The following is a 16,779-nucleotide window of genomic DNA, read 5'->3' as shown; positions in this document are numbered from 1 at the left end:
AAGGCTTCTGCCACAGTGACTCGAACAATCATCACAATGTGATGAGGCCTCACTTAGCAGAAGTAAACACTGACATCTGAAGGCTCGCCGTTACTCCTGGGACAGACCGGCCTGTCTCTGAGGTATATCTGGGAAAGAATACACGTGCCTGTTTTCATGGGGATTCTCGCCAGCACTCCTGTAGGTTCCACGAGTCCTTATGCGTCTGTGGGAGACGTGGGTACTCTCGGTGATGGAGGGAGCCCGGGGTGCCGGGGAGGGAACGGGTCCCAGGACGGTAAGTAGTTGTGTCTTCCCTCAGCTGGGAGGCAAAATTACTTGGCAGCAGCCGTGGCTGGGCAGATTGAACGGCTTAAAGGGGGAAGAGCCGTGTGACACAGCTTTAGTGAGATGTACACAACATAAAATGCATTGTCTCCACCACTTCACAGGCACAGCTCAGTGGCATTGAGTGTATTTGCGCTGTTGTGCCACCGGCACCACCGTCCATCTCCAGAACATCTTCATTTGGCGAAATGGAAACTCTGCTGGTGAAACAGCAGTTTCCCATTTTCCTCTTTCCGGCCCCCGGCACCTGCCATCCCATGTGCCGTCTCTACGGGTCTGACTCCTCCAGAGGCCTCCTGTGCTTGGCAGGGCACAGCCCTCGTCCGCTGGACTGGCCTATTTCACTGAATGGAAGGACTTCAAGGCTCCTGCATGTCATAGCAGGTGCCAGAACTTCCTTCTGTGTTGAGACTGAATAACTTTCCATTGTATGGCTGGACCACATGGTGTTTGTTTGTCTACCCAGTGGTGGATGTTTGGGCTGACTCCACCCTGTGGCTATTGTGGATGATGCCACTCCGAACACGGCTGTGCAAATGTCTCCCCGAGTCCCTGCACGTGGCCAGGGTGGCCTTTCTGCATCGCATAGCAGATCTATTTTTGATTTCTCGAGGAACTGCTGTGCTGTTTTGCCTGGTGGCAGGAGCCGTGTCTGAGCTCCAGGCAAGCAGTTCTGCACAGTTTCTTACTTCGTTCTCGGAAGGAGATGCGAACTGGTCCACCACCACTCAGCATCACCGGTGGGGCTTCCACCGGCTGGGCCTGGAGCAGAACATCCTATCCTCCGTTTCCTTGTCCAAGGGACTCTTTTACTCTTCAAAGGAAAATTAAAGGTGGTTTTTAGGTTGCTGTGGAGAATCCTAGTTTCAAGGTATTATCCTTGATGAAAGGATTAAAAATGGCTGAGTGTCAAGTTTATTTTGCCATTATATTGCATCACCTTTTGTGAAAATACTTAACAATTATGGAATACCTATTCTGTAACTGGGACTTTATAAATGTGGAAGATGAAATTCATATTGTTTTAAAGATAATCTTATAGATTCGTTTGTTTTATTTCTTTTTTATTTTATTGATTATGCTATTACAGCTGTCCCAATTTTCCCCCTTTGCCCCCTCCACCCAGTACCCCACTCCCTCAGGCAATCCCCACATCATTGTTCATGTCCGTGGGTCACATGTAGGTTCTTTGGCTGCTCCATTTCCTGTGCTGTACTCTACATCCCCGTGGTTATTCTGTAACTACCTATTTGTACCTCTTAATCCCCTCACCTCATCTCCCATTCGCCCATAACTCCTCCCCATCTGGCAACCGTAAAAACACTGTCCATGTCCATGATCCTGTCTCTGTTCTTGCTTGCTTAGTTTGTGTTTTAGATTCAACTGTTGATAGATATGTATTTATTGCCATATTATTGTTCATAGTTTTGATGTTCTTTTTCTTAAATAAGTCCATTTAACATTTCATATAATAATGGTTTGGTGATGGATGATGAACTCCTATAGTTTTTTCTTGTCTGGGAAGCTCTTTATCTGCCCTTCAATTCTAAATGCTAGCTTTGCTGGGTAGAGAAAGCTTGGCTGTGGTCCCTGCTTTTCATGACCTGGAATATTTCTTGCCAACACCTTCTAGCCTGCAAAGTGTCTTTTGAGAAATCAGCAGTCTTATGGGAACTCCTCTATAGGTAACTAACTTCTTTTCTCTTGCTGCTTTTAAGATTCTCTCTTTATCTTTAACGTTTAGCATTTTAATTATGATGTGTCTTAGAGTGGGTCTCTTTGCATCCATCTTGTTTGGGACTCTCTGTACTTTCTGTACGTGTGTGTCTATTTCTTTCACCAAAATGGGGAGGTTTTCTTTCATTGCTTTTTTCAAATAGATTTTTAATGCCTTGCTCTTCCTCTCCTCCTTTCAGCACCCCTCTGATGTGAATGTTGGTCCTCTTGAAGTTGTCCCAGAGGCTGCTTATGCTATTCTTGTTTTTTTTTTTTATTGTTTTTTCTTCCTGTCATTCTGATTGGTTGTTTTTCCTTCCTTATGTCGCAAATCATTGATTTGATTCTTGGCTTCCTCCACTGTACCATTGTTTCCCTGTAAGCTGTTCTTTATTTTAATGAGTGTATCCTTCATTTCTGGTGTGGATCTTTCTTATGCTGTTGAGGTCCTCACTAAGTTCCTTGAGTATCCTTATAACCAGTGTTTGAACTCAGAATCTGACAGATTGCTTATCTCCATTTTGTTTAGTTGTTTTTCTGGAGTTTTGATCTGTTCTTTCATCTGGGCCATGTTTCTTAGTCTCTTCACTTTGGCAGCCTCCCTGTGTTTGTTTCTATATATTAGGTAGAGCATCTATGACTCCCCCTCTGGGTAGTGTGGCCTAATGTAGTCAGTGTCCTGTAGGGTCCAGTGGCACAGCCTCCTCTGTCACCCAAGCTGAGAACGCAAGGTGCAGATTCCTTGTCGGCTGAGCACACCCTCCTCTTGAGTTGAGCCTTGATTGCTGTTGGCAGATCAGTGGAGGGATTTGCCAAGGACAGTCAGCTGCAAGGACTGGGTGTGACCACTGGTTCTCAACCTCCGCCCTCCGTAGAGGATCAGCTGTGCAGGGGCAGGGTGGTGGTGCTCCACCATAGCCTGTAGCTGTCCACTGGGTCCACAGTCTCTGGGGTTTCCCAGGTGGTGCAGGCCAAGGTCAGCCCCAACCTATATTTTTCCTGGAGCCACCGTGCATGAACTATAAAGCAACCTGAGATGGCTGCTAATTCTACTGGGCTTGGAGATTCCCAGCTGAAGCCAAGCTATGAATCTAGGCTGGTTGCTGCTGGTTCCAGGCCTGGGGCCACTCAGCAAGTGGTAGAGAGGCCGGGTGGCCACTCATACTGGCTTTTGCTTGTTTGAAAGGATTTAGGAAACTGTGAAACATGAACCAAGACCAGCCATTCGTATGGAAAAGCACCTTGCGTGGGCCTGTAAGTTGTGTGGGACAGAGTGTCCGGGGATCTCCAGGGTGGGGCAAACAGTGTCACGAGGTTGATGGAACCTCAGTTGTGGCACCAGCCTTCCCACTCTGTGCTTCTGTGGTGGCAGGGATCAGAAAAGGGACCATGGCCTCTGCTCACCCCTCCATCCCCCAGCTCTTGTCTTAATGCCAGACACTTCGGTTTCTCCATGTACGTCACTGGTGACTTTCAAACTGCGACCCAGGGGCTGGCGTTCAGAGGAAGTGAATCTAAGTCTGTGTGTGGACTGTTTAAGAGGAACCACTTGGGACTCCAGAAGTTCTTTCCACTGACTCAGTCCCTGTTGGTTTTTGCAGCCAGAAGTTATGGGGACTTATTTTCCTGCCACTGGAACCCTGGGCTGGGGGGCCTGGCGTGGGTCTGGGACTCCTTGCTCCTGAGATATCCCTCCCAAACTGTTATCCACCACACATGGATGGGGACCAGCCCATGCTGTCTCCGCCTCTCCTACAAATCTGGATGGTTGTAGTTTCTTTAATTCCATAGTTGTCAGACTTCCATTAAATTCTATTTCTGATGAATCTGAGTGATATTTGTTCTATATTTTAGTTGTGATTTTGTTGTTTTTTCAAGGATTCGAGCTGTGTTTACCAAGGACTTATTTTATTTTTACTTCCATAAATGGCATGCATACAAATAAACTCCTAATTCAAAACAAAGCCATATGTTATAATGTATATCATAACTTTATCTTAAAGATTCTATATTAACATAAGATCAAAGAGGCCACAATTAGCAGGTTAATTTACAAAATATATATGAGCAAAAAAGGTATATTTTGATTTCTTCTTTGATCCCTAAATTATTCACATGCAATTTTTGATTTTTTAAAAAATTGGGTTTTATCTCCATGTTATGAACTTCTGAATTAACTGCATTTGATCAGACAAAACAATTCTAAGAAATTTGTTGAGACTTGTTTTATGTCCAAAAATATTGTTAAATTCTCAGTGGAGATGGTTTTTGATATGTTTCTTCAACCTGGAGCTTATGTTGAAAGCAGTTTCTTACCATTTGGCAGGTAACATACTTTTTTCCTATAGATCTGAAAACGGGGAGCTTGAGATTTCTATGGAGATCTGATCTCCAGCCCCTACCACTCCAGTGCCTGAAATGTCGTCTGCTTCTCTCTAAGTGGCTGTGTGGCAATAAGCCCGTGAACTTGACCCCCCTGCTATTGTCATGTGTCCCCGGAGAGCGAAGCTGCAGAGCCAGCTCACCACTCCATTCAACTCTCTCTCCATTGCTGACTCTAGTTCTGTCTACCTAGATTCTTAGAAGCTCAACTGTGCTCTAAAAAGATATTTTTCACAATATAGCCATCGTCCTGATGTTTCGTAGAAGGAAAGGTTATCAGAGTATCTATTCTACCACATCTCAAGGAATGGAAGATTCTTATCCCCCTCATTATTTATTATTGAAAACCGTTGTTTACGGCTTTAACCATCATTTTATCCTGAGGAAAAATCATATAATGTTGGGTTTATGATAATGCTACTTCATGTGGCTTTATGCTATCTAATTTCATGTTATTTAATCATCGTGGTAACTCTAGGACATACACATTGCCATCATAAATTTTTTAGCTGAGAAAAACAGGAATTTGCCCCAATTCCCATACACGGGAAATGCAGAGTGGATTTCTGCATCCCACGTAGGTCTGAATTCATAGACGACCTTGCTTTGCTTTCCGAAGTGCTCAGTGCCTTTCCCTGCCAGTTTTCCTCCACAAACATTTATGTTTCTACGACATGTGAAGTGCCATTTGTTGTATTTATGTAACTGTTCTAGGTGCCAGGGGATAAAGATATGTTAGGGACAGTCATTACTGTAAAAGAATAGGAATGACCCAGAACCTCAAAACAATTTAGTAAATGCTCAAAGGCAGGCACAGGCCCGAGAAGATTCTCATGGGCCGGGTGCTGTAACAGCCGACGGTCACACGGTTTGGAGTCCATGGTTTTGAGTTATGCTTTAATCTGACTTTTAACTATTATTCTTGTTTATGAAACCCAAGATGGACAGGTTTCACATAACAAAGTACTTACAGTTGCAGTCACTTGATTTTTCATCAAGCAAGTGATTTGAATTTTAATGCTAATAAAATGTTAGTCCATGATAAGATGCCAAATCTACCTTTGGTGGCTTTCTAAAATAAGAATAAAATGCAGATTATCAAGTAGAATATAAAGTAGACTCATACACTTTGGTGAGGTGTTGGAAAACAATGTGCTAATCGACTAAGCCACCCGAGGTTTCATAAAACAGCGTCGACAACAGGATTTTTGGGAATTCTTTGCTATCTATTATTAGGACTATGATGATACGACGTTCAAACACTTATCCAACTTTGCCCCTTTGTAAGTCACATCTGGGCTACAGCTGTCTTCCAGGTAAATTATTAAGGAAAATGGAGAACCGCAGTTCCCTATAGGATCACCTGTCTCCATGTGATGTCGCTGGTGGTTGGGTGTTTGTGTTCACACAGGTGTGGCCGTCACATGTCTGGGAGTGTTAGTGGATGCAGGGGAGTGTCTGGGTTGGAGATGGGAGAACTGAGGGTGAACTGGGGGCATTTCCTAACCATTAAGGAAAGAAAGGCAGAAGAAGAGGAGGAGCCTGAGAGAAGATGGAGAGTGGTCATCAAAGTGGGGGCAAACCCGGGCTGGTATCTTGGAGGTGTAAGAGGGGGGAAATAGTCAAGAGCATCCGAGCAGGAGTCTGGCTTTTGGCCAGACTGGGGCAGGAGCAGAAGCAGAGTGGGAGGAGGTGCGGGCGAGGTGTTGGCAGGTGCCGGGGGGAGGCGCCACACAGTCATTGGAGGAGTGGAACTGTGACGTAGGGGCTCATAACTAACACCCACTGACAGTGAAGTCTTAGGTTTTGATTTCCAAAGATGTCTGTTTACCTTGTGTCATAGTATGCAAATTCAGAATGAAACTTAGACCTCAGGCTCCAACTAGGCACACAGACTAACAGATGCCTCCTTTCTTTAGTTAGTTGTGTTTGTATTTTACTTCAAGGCTGTGCGCGTTTTGTTATTGTCAACATAAAGACAGCTTATAACCTGGGTGGGATTCTATTTGACAGTCTGCTTTTCTCAAGCTACTTGAAAGACCATTTCCTAAAAACAAATCCAAACTATTTGGGGTGGGGGCAAAAAAAAGTGGTGTGTTTTGTAATCTCCAGATTTTCCGTTACATTGTAAAAATTAAATAAATTAAATTCTGTAATTTTTTCTTTTCTTTTTTTTTTGAAATTTTGGCATCTCTTGATTCTCCTCTGCAGATACATAAGACAGAGTATGTGAATACCCATGTACACTGGCTATATTTTGCAGGCATTCTAGAAGAATCTTCCAGCTCACTACTTAAACTTTCTCTAGGTCAGTTCTGCTATTCAGTTGGTCTGTTACATTTTACAAAATTTTAATCATCACATTTTTAATTTTCAAAAATATTAATTTTTATAGCTGTTTTCTCTGATTTTGAATGAGATTTTTGTCTTAACTCCCTTTGAGGAGACATTAAATTCATTTTGATATTTTCTTCTGTTTACTCTATCACCTCTGGCTGTTCAAGTGTGAGTTCTCCTTTTCACGGGCTCTGGGGCCTCTCTTGCAGGTGCTGGTTCTCCTAAAATATTTGGGCATACTGGACCGACTGCTTCTGTTTCTCCCGGGCAGCCCTGCGTCCTTGTCTCTGAGTGTAGTTTCTGACGACAGGGGTCTCCCTCTTGTACTCACTTGAGGAGGAGGCCGAGGCTGTGACCTCCAAGGTGGTGTTATCCAGTGTCCCCTGCCTCCATCCAGTCTCTGGCCCCAGGACACACCAGGTGACTCCCCTATAGCAGGACCACTGCTCCAGGGAATCTTACTACATCTCGAGTCACTCTGGAGACTCATTTCCTTCTCTTTCCAGTCCCGACACTGAGGCCTCTGCTTCTCTAGGTGGACTGAAGTTTTCCTACAGAGTGGTCCTGGGGGTGGCCGAGGTGTGTGTGTGGGATACTGTTGCCATCTGCCATTCAGAGCCTGGGAAGGGCAGGGTGAGGCTGGGCTCCTTCTCCAAACACAGCTCATGGAGAGATTTCCTGGCTTTGTCTCAGGACCCACCACGGTGTCTGTGACAACTTACCTGAGCTGAAGCTTCGCTGGGGTCGGGCTTGCTGGGGAGTCTTCTCTTGTGTCAGCTGGGACTGTGGTGTCTTCTACCTGTTTACCAGTCAGCTCTCATCGGCTTTCTGCACCATAGGAATTGCTCCAAATTACTTTTCTTTAATGAGTAGATGTGCTGTTTTTTAGCCTGCATTTATTCTTCGAAAAGATAAATTTACCATCACGCCCTGGGATTTCTGGTGGGAAGCAAAGTGGATGATGGGCTCTGAATATTCTCAGGTGGAGACTGACGTCTACTTAATTGGAAGAGGAAAATCAGGTTTGAGTTCTTTTAATTAAGTGTTTGGAATTCAATTAAGCCATTTGCACCAGTAACAACAACCACTAACTTGCATTTAGTTTGGCTGTGTATCAGACAAACTTTATTAGGTAGCTTTATTATTCCCAGGTTAGAGACAAGGACCGAGGCTTAACCACAGTGCTGAGAAAAGGTACCTCTAAAGTCACTGGAGAGTGTCATGGGGGGAATAAAAAGTAGATGGCAAAGTGGGACTTCGGGGAAGAAATGAAGACATTGGAAGAAAATCAAGTGAGACTTTTGAGTAAAAGTTGAGCAAATTTGCCTTTTTTAAAACAAGGTATTTAGAAAGAGATAAAATGCATTGAGGCATAATGAGAATACTTTTCTTTGGGGTAATTTTTGCAGACTAATGAAGGGAACGGCAGGACTTGACTGAGGGAGACCAGATGACAGGTGTTCCAACCCAAGGGACGCCCAGTGTCAGCCAAGTGCAGGGCCCACTCCCGCAGCCTGGGTGTCGGCCACTTTGCATCAGACAGGACATTGGGGAGACGCCCTTGGAAAATACAGATGCCATGATGCGCTGCTCAGTTTCTCCTGTTTGCGATCCCAGTTCAAGCTCGACATTCTGCGATCTTACAGTAAGGATTGCAAACCTACCCTAACCCCACCCGGTCAGTTCACTGGCGGCTGACGAATTGGCTGGGCCCAGACAGGCGCCCGCTCAGCTTCCTCCTGCCCCTCCACTGCCTTCCCTTTTGGGATGGCTCTCCAACTGTCATCCCTTGCTGCTGTGGAAACGTGGCTAAGAAAAGGGGCTGGACTCAGTCTGCTTCATGGACACAGTGCACCACTGTAGGGCAGGGAAACGGACTTCAGGTGGCTCTGGAGAGACTTCTTGGGCGTGCCTCTCCCCAGTGACCCAGAGCAGGGGGAGAGCGGCTGGTCTCTGAAGAGGCGGCAAAGGGTCTTTCACAGCTTCATCCGGGTGTCATTCCTGCTCAATATGTGCAAGAGGCCTAGGTAAGATTTAGGTCCAAGTGACTCTCAGAGGGGCCCCTGTTGACTTTTAAAGGGCACTTTTCGAAGAAGAAAACACTCCTAACCAGGAAATAAATATGGAAATGTGGCTGGGAAATGCTACGTTATTAGATCAAGGGACAGGACGGACTGAAAAGGACAGGCTGTTTTAAGGAAGGAGTCCACAAAGGATATTAAAAACATATAATTCGATTAAAATCGCTGCCTCGGGTACGTGTCGGCGTGCGGACTAACTTGGGGGAACAAGTGCTTCATGAATATGGATCAGCTGCTTTGGTGTCGACTTCAATAAACTCAGTGGTCTTAGTAAAACATTGCAGCTGCTGGGAGAATATGTTGGCAGGCCCTAGTGGTTACATTTTTTTCTTAAACTTGCACTTTAAAATAGTCTTATAGTTCCCAAGGAATTGCAGAGATAGTACAGAGTGTTCTCAAGTACCCTTCACCAGCTTCCTCTCGGGTAGCATCTTATGTAACCATGGACAGTTATCAACACCGAGACCTTGGCCATGGTGCAGGGTCACCAACCGAGCCTCAACTTGACTCACCCTCTCCTCCCTGTTTCTGCTTCTGCCCCGTTTCTGCCCCTGGTTCTTCAGTCTCCTCCAGTCTGGGACAATTTCTCAGTCTCCCTTTACCTTCCCCGACCTGGACACTTGGAAGAGTGCCTCACACGGATGTGTCTCACGCCTTCCTCACGGTCAGACTGAGGTCATGAACAGTTGTCTTTTTAGGGCTAAATAACCGCCTTCCTGTTGTCTGGCTCTGTGTGAGCCAGCAAGTAGTGGGGTTTTATCTTTTCCTCATTGTAATTCTTAAGAACCAAACTTTATCTTGTACGTTCCTGCCTCAGGGGACTCATTTTATTTTGCTTTAACACCAAAATCAATGAGAACACTTTTCTGTGGGCACAGCACACTAAATGCTGCCCGTGTGCAGGTCAGAAATGAAGTGGTCCAGTCACCCAGGGAAAGCCCACAGTCCCCTGGCTGTCAGGTGATAGACAGGGGGTATGGTCACAGTCCGTGATACTGGGCAGTCGGGGCGACAAGGTGGGAGTCTTAAAGTAAGGAAGGTGTCACTCCCTTTGCTTAGAGTGATTTTTCAAACTTTGAAGATTGTCAATAAACCACCAGTTATTTGCTCTAAAAGTTTTCAGTATAAAATATAATTTAAAGCGAAACCAATCATTAAACTCAACTATCTCTCAACCCAATTAGCAAGATGCAATTTCCTTCCAGAGAAAACTAATCGAGTTACACTGAAACACTGTTTTCCAGTGTTCCTGGTTCTTGATTTAGCATCTTGAATGCAAATGGCTTACAGCGATGAAAAGGAAATGGGCGATACATTTTTTGCGTGTGAGGAAGACATAAACTACAGGCAGGCCAGGCATAGCTCAGGGAAGCGCTCAGAGCTGGACTTACTGCTTTCTGATGTGGTAATCAAGAGGTGTGGTTTCATTTTGTGACAGTTCTCTCTCTCCTTTCTGCATGCAAATGTGAAACTTTCCTTTCAAAGTTGCAGGTGGCCATTTGCAACATGATCATAGTGCTGAAAATGTCAGTTGAGCCCCCGATTTCCAGGCTGTGGGCTGAGGTGGGATGGGTTGCTGGGATCTTTGGTTGTTGTTGTTTTGCATTCTAACACAGTTATGGGGGTGCTGTGGTTACACTGTGGGGCAGACTGGATGAGCCCGCTCTGGGCTCTCCTGGAACTCCATGGCAAGGGGCGGTGACCGAGTTCGTTACAGGAAGCACGGGGCTCCCACAGGCTCTGACCTTTACTGAGTCTGGGCATGGGTTCAGTCATTTTCCTTGTGAGAGTTTGGGGGGCTGGCTGGCGACTGCTGCCACTGCCTGGTGATCTATCTCCCTCCCTGGAAGGTGTCCAGGGACTCGAAACACGGCAGATTCAAGCCCGGGGACAAGAGACGCTGCCGACACGATGCCTCCCAACACAGTGCAGAACGGCCGAGGAACACAGCCACTGCGGGCGATCTACCGGAGAGAGAGGGGCATGCCCCAGGCCCGTGACGGGCCAGCATGTGCACTCCAGACTGTGGGAACTGAGTTTCCTGTGGCCAGAGCACCCAGGGTGGGGCGTGACAGCCCACGGTGACTCCGTGCAACCAGAGTGCAGGTTGAGGCCTTGAGGTGGGTTCAGTGAACAGTCGGGAGCATGGTCAGCGATCCATTGAGCTTTCAGTGGAATTAAGGGTGTGCATGCGTGTGTGTGTGTGTGTGTGTGTGTGAGATCAGGAAAGGGGGTAAATGTTTAATAATTGACTGTTTCTAGAGGAATAGTAACAGGGAGAGAATTCTGTATCTAGGCCAAAGAGTACTCCTAGACTTTTTAAAAAAGATTTTATTTACTTATTTTTAGATAGAGGGGAAGGGTGGGAGATAGAGAGGGAGACAGACATCAATGTGTGGTTGCCTCTCTCATGCTCCCTTCTGGAGACCTCGCCTGCAACCCAGGCATGTGCTCTGACTGGGAATTGAACCTGCGACCCTTTGGTTCTCAGGCCAGCATTCAATCCACTGAGCCACACCAGCCAGGGCTCCTCCTAGACATTTTTACTTAAAGGAAATTGTCTGAGACCCATCATGTGGCAACACTAACGTGATTACTTCCTGGATGTTGTGGGCGGCTTGACCTTCACACGCATGACTGAGGAGCACATGGGAAAAATACGCTGGACAGAAGCCGAAGACGTGGGCAGAGAAACAGGGAAGTAGGGCCGACAGCGCGGAGCTGGCCCCACGTGGCGGCTTTACGCTTTCTGTTCCTTAAACTTCGCTTGTTTCACTTGGGCCTGAAATTTAATGATTAGACATTATGTATTAGTCAAGTTTGGCATCTCACTTGTTTTGGGATCTTCCTTGTTGCCAACACAAATCATAGTCGCGGGTTTTAGTTGCTGGTCGAATTCCACACTCCAGGCAGCGGTAGACTGTAGAAAACGGATTGGAGATCCTCAGAAGCGCGGAGTAGCAGACAGTATTAGAGCCCGTGGGGAACCTGAAAACTCATGAAAAGAAGGCCAATGCGTTTTCTCTCAAATGTCAATTTTTTCCCTCTCCACTTCTCATAAAGTGCTAGAATTCAGGTGATTAGAAACTACGAAGCGCCCCATTTTATAGGTAGGGGCAGCACCTGTAGGGTCGAATGGAGGGGCAGACGTGGTAAGCACCGGTTACAATGCAAGTACACGGTCAGTTAGAGTGTTTGTGGAACACGGGAAGGGTTCAGCAGCCCGGCAGGGAGAAGACCCCTCAGAGGAGGATTTGGAACCCTGCGTGAGAGTTTATCCGCAGGGCAAAGGGGCAGGCCTTCTGCCATGGACAGTCCCTTGGAAGACAGCGCAGGGCTGCTTGGCTAAAAGGGGGCGAGGCGGCCGAGGGCGGCTGGGAGGGGGCAGAGGACAGCGAGAGCCAGGCGACAAGAGGTCTAGGGAGAGCGGCTGCGTTCTGCGGACGCTGGAGGAGGGAGGCGATCGCATATTCACTCGGAAGCACAACGCGGCCAACAGAGGGCAGAGTTAGAAGGAAGCATCAGCGCAGGAAGACCGGGCGGGAGACTCGCGGGGTTCCCACCGCGGAGGAGCGGAGGGGCGTGGACCGGGGCAGAGGCCCTGCGAACGCGCAGGAGAGGGGGCCACGCTCAGTCAAGGTGGGCGAATCGTGAGAAAGAGGAGTTACAATTAAGTATCTGATCCTTTTTAATTTTTAGTCATCTAGTGAAAAAAAATGTAATTAATAGATGAAAATACGTGGAGGAGGGCAAAGGGGGAAATATTGGGACAAATGTAATAGAGTAATAATAACAAATATGCGCATACTATCAAAAGTATATACTCTCTTGGGAGAGAGAGAGCAAGTGAGAGTCAATATTGCAAAATGATAAAAATAGTTGAGTTTATGTGATGGGTATAGGAAAGCTTATTTTATTATTTTCTACTTTTCTGTAGTTTTAGATTTTTTTTTCCTGAATTACCAAATTGCTGATGTTGGAGCTACTGACATGATTAAACTGAGAGGACTGAGGGGTCCGAGGTGGAGACCGCCGAGACCAGGTGGGGGCGCTGGTGCTGCGCGGGCCTCAGTCCTTCCTGCCCAGGGCGGTCACCACGGAGCACCCCACTCCGTGTATGTTCTAGGGCAGAAAGACAAAGAGACTGCAAATTTAACGAAGAAACTTCAACTACACATTGACGTAACTTCAAAATCAGAATGATTTTTTACCACGTAGGAGAATTAGGGCAACTTCCAGGCACCTAATACTGACACATTGTCAGTGAAGTTGTCCTTCTCAGCGTATCTGGCACGGTCGAGTTCCTGTGCATCCCCCGACTCTCACTATGGTCAAAATCTTGACGTTTCTTTGCTTTATTCTTCAGTACCCCCTGCAGCCTGTCAAGGTTTTAAACTGGCTGACGTAAACAGTTCTTGGAGGTGAAATGTAACGAACTCCGAAAATGAAAGTATCTCAAAGTATGAAGCTTCCACACATGCATGGTTATGAAGCTTGCAGACGATGAGAATTTGTATCGCATCTATTTTTTCTTTGTTTAGATCACATTTAGGTACATAAACTGAAGACATTTATCTTGGTTTTAATACATCTGCATAGCTTGTGTGAGTGTGTGTGTGTGTGTGTGCTGGTATGTGTTGTGATTATAATGTATCTTGTATTTCTTTTTTAAATATATTTTATTGATTATTCTATTAAAGTTGACCCAATCTTTCTCATTTTGTCCCCCTCCTCCTGGTACCCCCCATTCCCTCTGGCAATCCTGCCCCTTAGTTCATGTCCATGGGTCATACGTGTAAGTTCTTTTGCTTCTCCATTTCCTATACTGTTCTTAACATCCCCCTGCCTATTTTGCACCTACCAATTTGTGCTTTCTAACCCCTGTCCCCTTTCTCCCATTCTCCCCTTCCTCTCCCAGCTGATAACTCTCCAAATGATCTCGATATCTATGATTCTGTTTCTTTTCAGTATGTTTGCTTAGTTTGGTTTTTAGATTCGGTTATTGATAGTTGTGACTTTATTGCCATTTTAATTAATGTTCATAGTTTTGATCTTTTTCTTAAATACGTCCCTTTAACATTTTATATAGTAATGGCTTGGTGATGATGAACTCCTTTAACTTGACCTTATCTGGGAAACACTTTACCTGCCCTTCCATTCTAAATGATAGCTTTGCTGGATAGAGTCATCTAGCTTGTAGGTCCTTGCTTTTCATGACTTTGAATACTTCTTGCCAGTCTCTTCTAGGCTGCAAAGTTTCTTTTGAGAAATCAGCTGACAGTCTTATGGAAACTCCTTTGTAGGTAACTTGCTGCTTTTGTCTTGATGCTTTTAAGATTCTCTCTTTATCTTTAACCTTTGGCATTTTAATTATGATGTGTCTTGGCATGGTCCTCTTTGTGTCCATCTTGTTTGGGACTCTCTGTGCTTTTTGGGCTTTTATGTCTATTTCTTCTACTAAATTAAGGAACTTTCCTTTCACTATTTTTTCAAATGAGTTTTCAATTTCTTGCTCTTTCTTATCTCTGTCTGGCACCCCTATGATTCAAATGTTGGTACATTTGAAGTTGTCCCAGAGGCTCCTTAACATATCTTTGTTTATTGGATTCTTTTTTCTCCTTGCTATTCTGATTGAATGTTTTTTTCTTCCTTATGTTCCAAATCATTGATTTGATTTTTGGCTTCATCCTCTCTGCGGTTGTTTCACTGTAAACATTTCTTTGTTTCACTTAGGAACCTTCATTTCTGCCTGGGTCTTTTTTATGCTATTGAAGTACACAATGAATTCCTTGAGCATCCTACTAACCTGTGTTTTGGATTTTGCATCTGATAGATTGCTTATCTCCATTTTGCTTAATTCTTTTTTTGGAGTTTTGTTCTGTCCTTTCATATGGGCCATATTTCTTTGTCTCTTCAATTTGGCAGCCTCCCTGTGTTTGTTTCTGTGTGTTAGGTAGAGCTGCTTTGACTCTTTGTCTTAGTAGTGTGGCCTATTGTAGAAAAGTGCACTGGTAAGTTGGATGGGGTGGAGCGTTATCTAATCGCCAGGGCGGGACAGCTCTTGTGAACCAGGTTGACGGAGTTTCCGATAGGGTGTTGCTGCTCTGTGGCTCCCTGTGGGGGAGGTCTCAGAAAGGGGACAATGCCACTGCCTGGCCTCTGGAGTTTTATCTAGGAGGAAGCTGTCCCCAGCACTCACCCTGATGACAGACACTTCAGAGTCTCCCTGTATGCCACTTCAAGCTGCTACTCTGGTGCTAGACCCAGGGAGAGTGAGTCTGAGTAAGTCCTAAGTCCATCGTGGGCCCCTTAAGAGAAGACTCCTGAGAATCCCACAGTTTCTTCTGCCACCCCAACCCTCTGCTGATTTTTACATCCAGAAGTTAGGGGGACTTATCTTTCCAGCACTGGAACCTGGGCTGTGTGGTCTGGTGTCGGGCTGGGATCCCTCACTCCCGAGGTATCCCTCCTGCCTTTTATCCACCACATGTGGGTGTGGGGTGTCTCCTTGTTTCCATGTGTCTTTGCACATCTCTGCATCTCTGCCCCTCCTACCCGTCTGGATGAATGTGACTTCTTTAATCCCTTGGTTGTTGGACTTCCATGTAGCTCAACTTTCTGATGATTCTGGGTGATAGTTGTTTTGTACTTCAGTTGTAATTTATGTTGTGGTTGTGGAAGGTGAGCTGTATTTACCTACACCTCCATCTTGACCAAAGGCTGTGTCTTATATTTCTGAGATTTTATTGTATTTGTATTTTGATGTAGGTGTAAGATTTTGGCCTCTTGGTAATCTGAGATTAGGATTGTGTCTCTTTGTGCCTCACTTCCCTCCACCCCTTCCCCACCCCCACCCACAGTGCTGCACCCGCCATGGGCCGGGAGCCTCCTGATCTAGTCTGAGTTTCAAGTGAGAAACACACTACTCACTGAACAAGCTGGGACGGCTGCATAGGAGTAAATGTGACTGAAGGTCCTGACTAGACCACATAACAATCAGGTTAGTGTCCAGGAGTGACTTGGTCCCTAGGCCACATCAGCTCTGAGTGTGAATGTGGTCACACTACCTCAGTCCTGGTGGTGAGCGGGGCCCGGCACTTTCTCGGGGGAAGGTGGGCGATCAGCAGCAGAAGCCAGGGGTCTTCTGGGAAAGGTGGTATTCAACTCTTTGAGTCTCAAAATTTTGCAACATGTTGAATAAACTGAAACATCTCCATCCCAAAATGGAGGTTGGAAAAGGACAAAAGGGACTTTGGAACAAAAACTCCACTTGAGATGGAGAAGGTAGGCAGAGGGGACAGCTGTGTTTGTCATGTGCATTGACCCAGAGTCCTGGCTGCCATATGTGAGCTGTGGCTCATCACTGTGTGGCCTGAGGCTGGAACGTCCTCAGTGGGTCTGGTCACCTTGGGCACGACTCTGGAACAGTGACTGCTGTGTAAGACTTAGGAGCACCGCAGGCCCCTGAATGATGTCATTGATGAGATGATGTAGAGCCTTAGCTCTTGTTCACATCAGCTGGCCTGTGGTGACATTGGTTTCATTATACCCCATTGTAATTGCTTGAAGTCTCAGAGCCTACAGAGGATGTTGAGTGAGGACTTACTGTTTAATGTAGAAAACCATTTCATCTTTTCATCCTGCCTTGATTCAATAGAAGAAATCTTGATGATCAAACACAAGTTCATGAGATGTGAAAGGAAGGACTCATTGCCCAGTTCCCAGCACAGTCTGTCACTCCTAGCTGCTTTCTGCCCACTATGCTGCTTCTCTGCCCTCCCCTGGGAAATTTCTGATTATTCTTGTGCTTTGCTATGATGGAGATGCCAGAAATGGTGAGGTTTCAGTGATCTAGTGGACTCATTCTTTAAGAAGCCCAGAGTGGGTACTAGTGGTCATTTCCCCTTCATCTGCCTGATTTCTTCTGGGGGCTTTA

This window comes from Phyllostomus hastatus, unplaced genomic scaffold (genome assembly GCF_019186645.2).
Source record: "Phyllostomus hastatus isolate PE091 unplaced genomic scaffold, TTU_PhHast_1.1 phas_contig_148, whole genome shotgun sequence".
In the NCBI taxonomy this organism is placed as follows: Eukaryota; Metazoa; Chordata; class Mammalia; order Chiroptera; family Phyllostomidae; genus Phyllostomus; species Phyllostomus hastatus.
The sequence above is the reverse complement of the archived record's forward strand: the minus strand, read 5'-3'. Positions refer to the sequence as shown.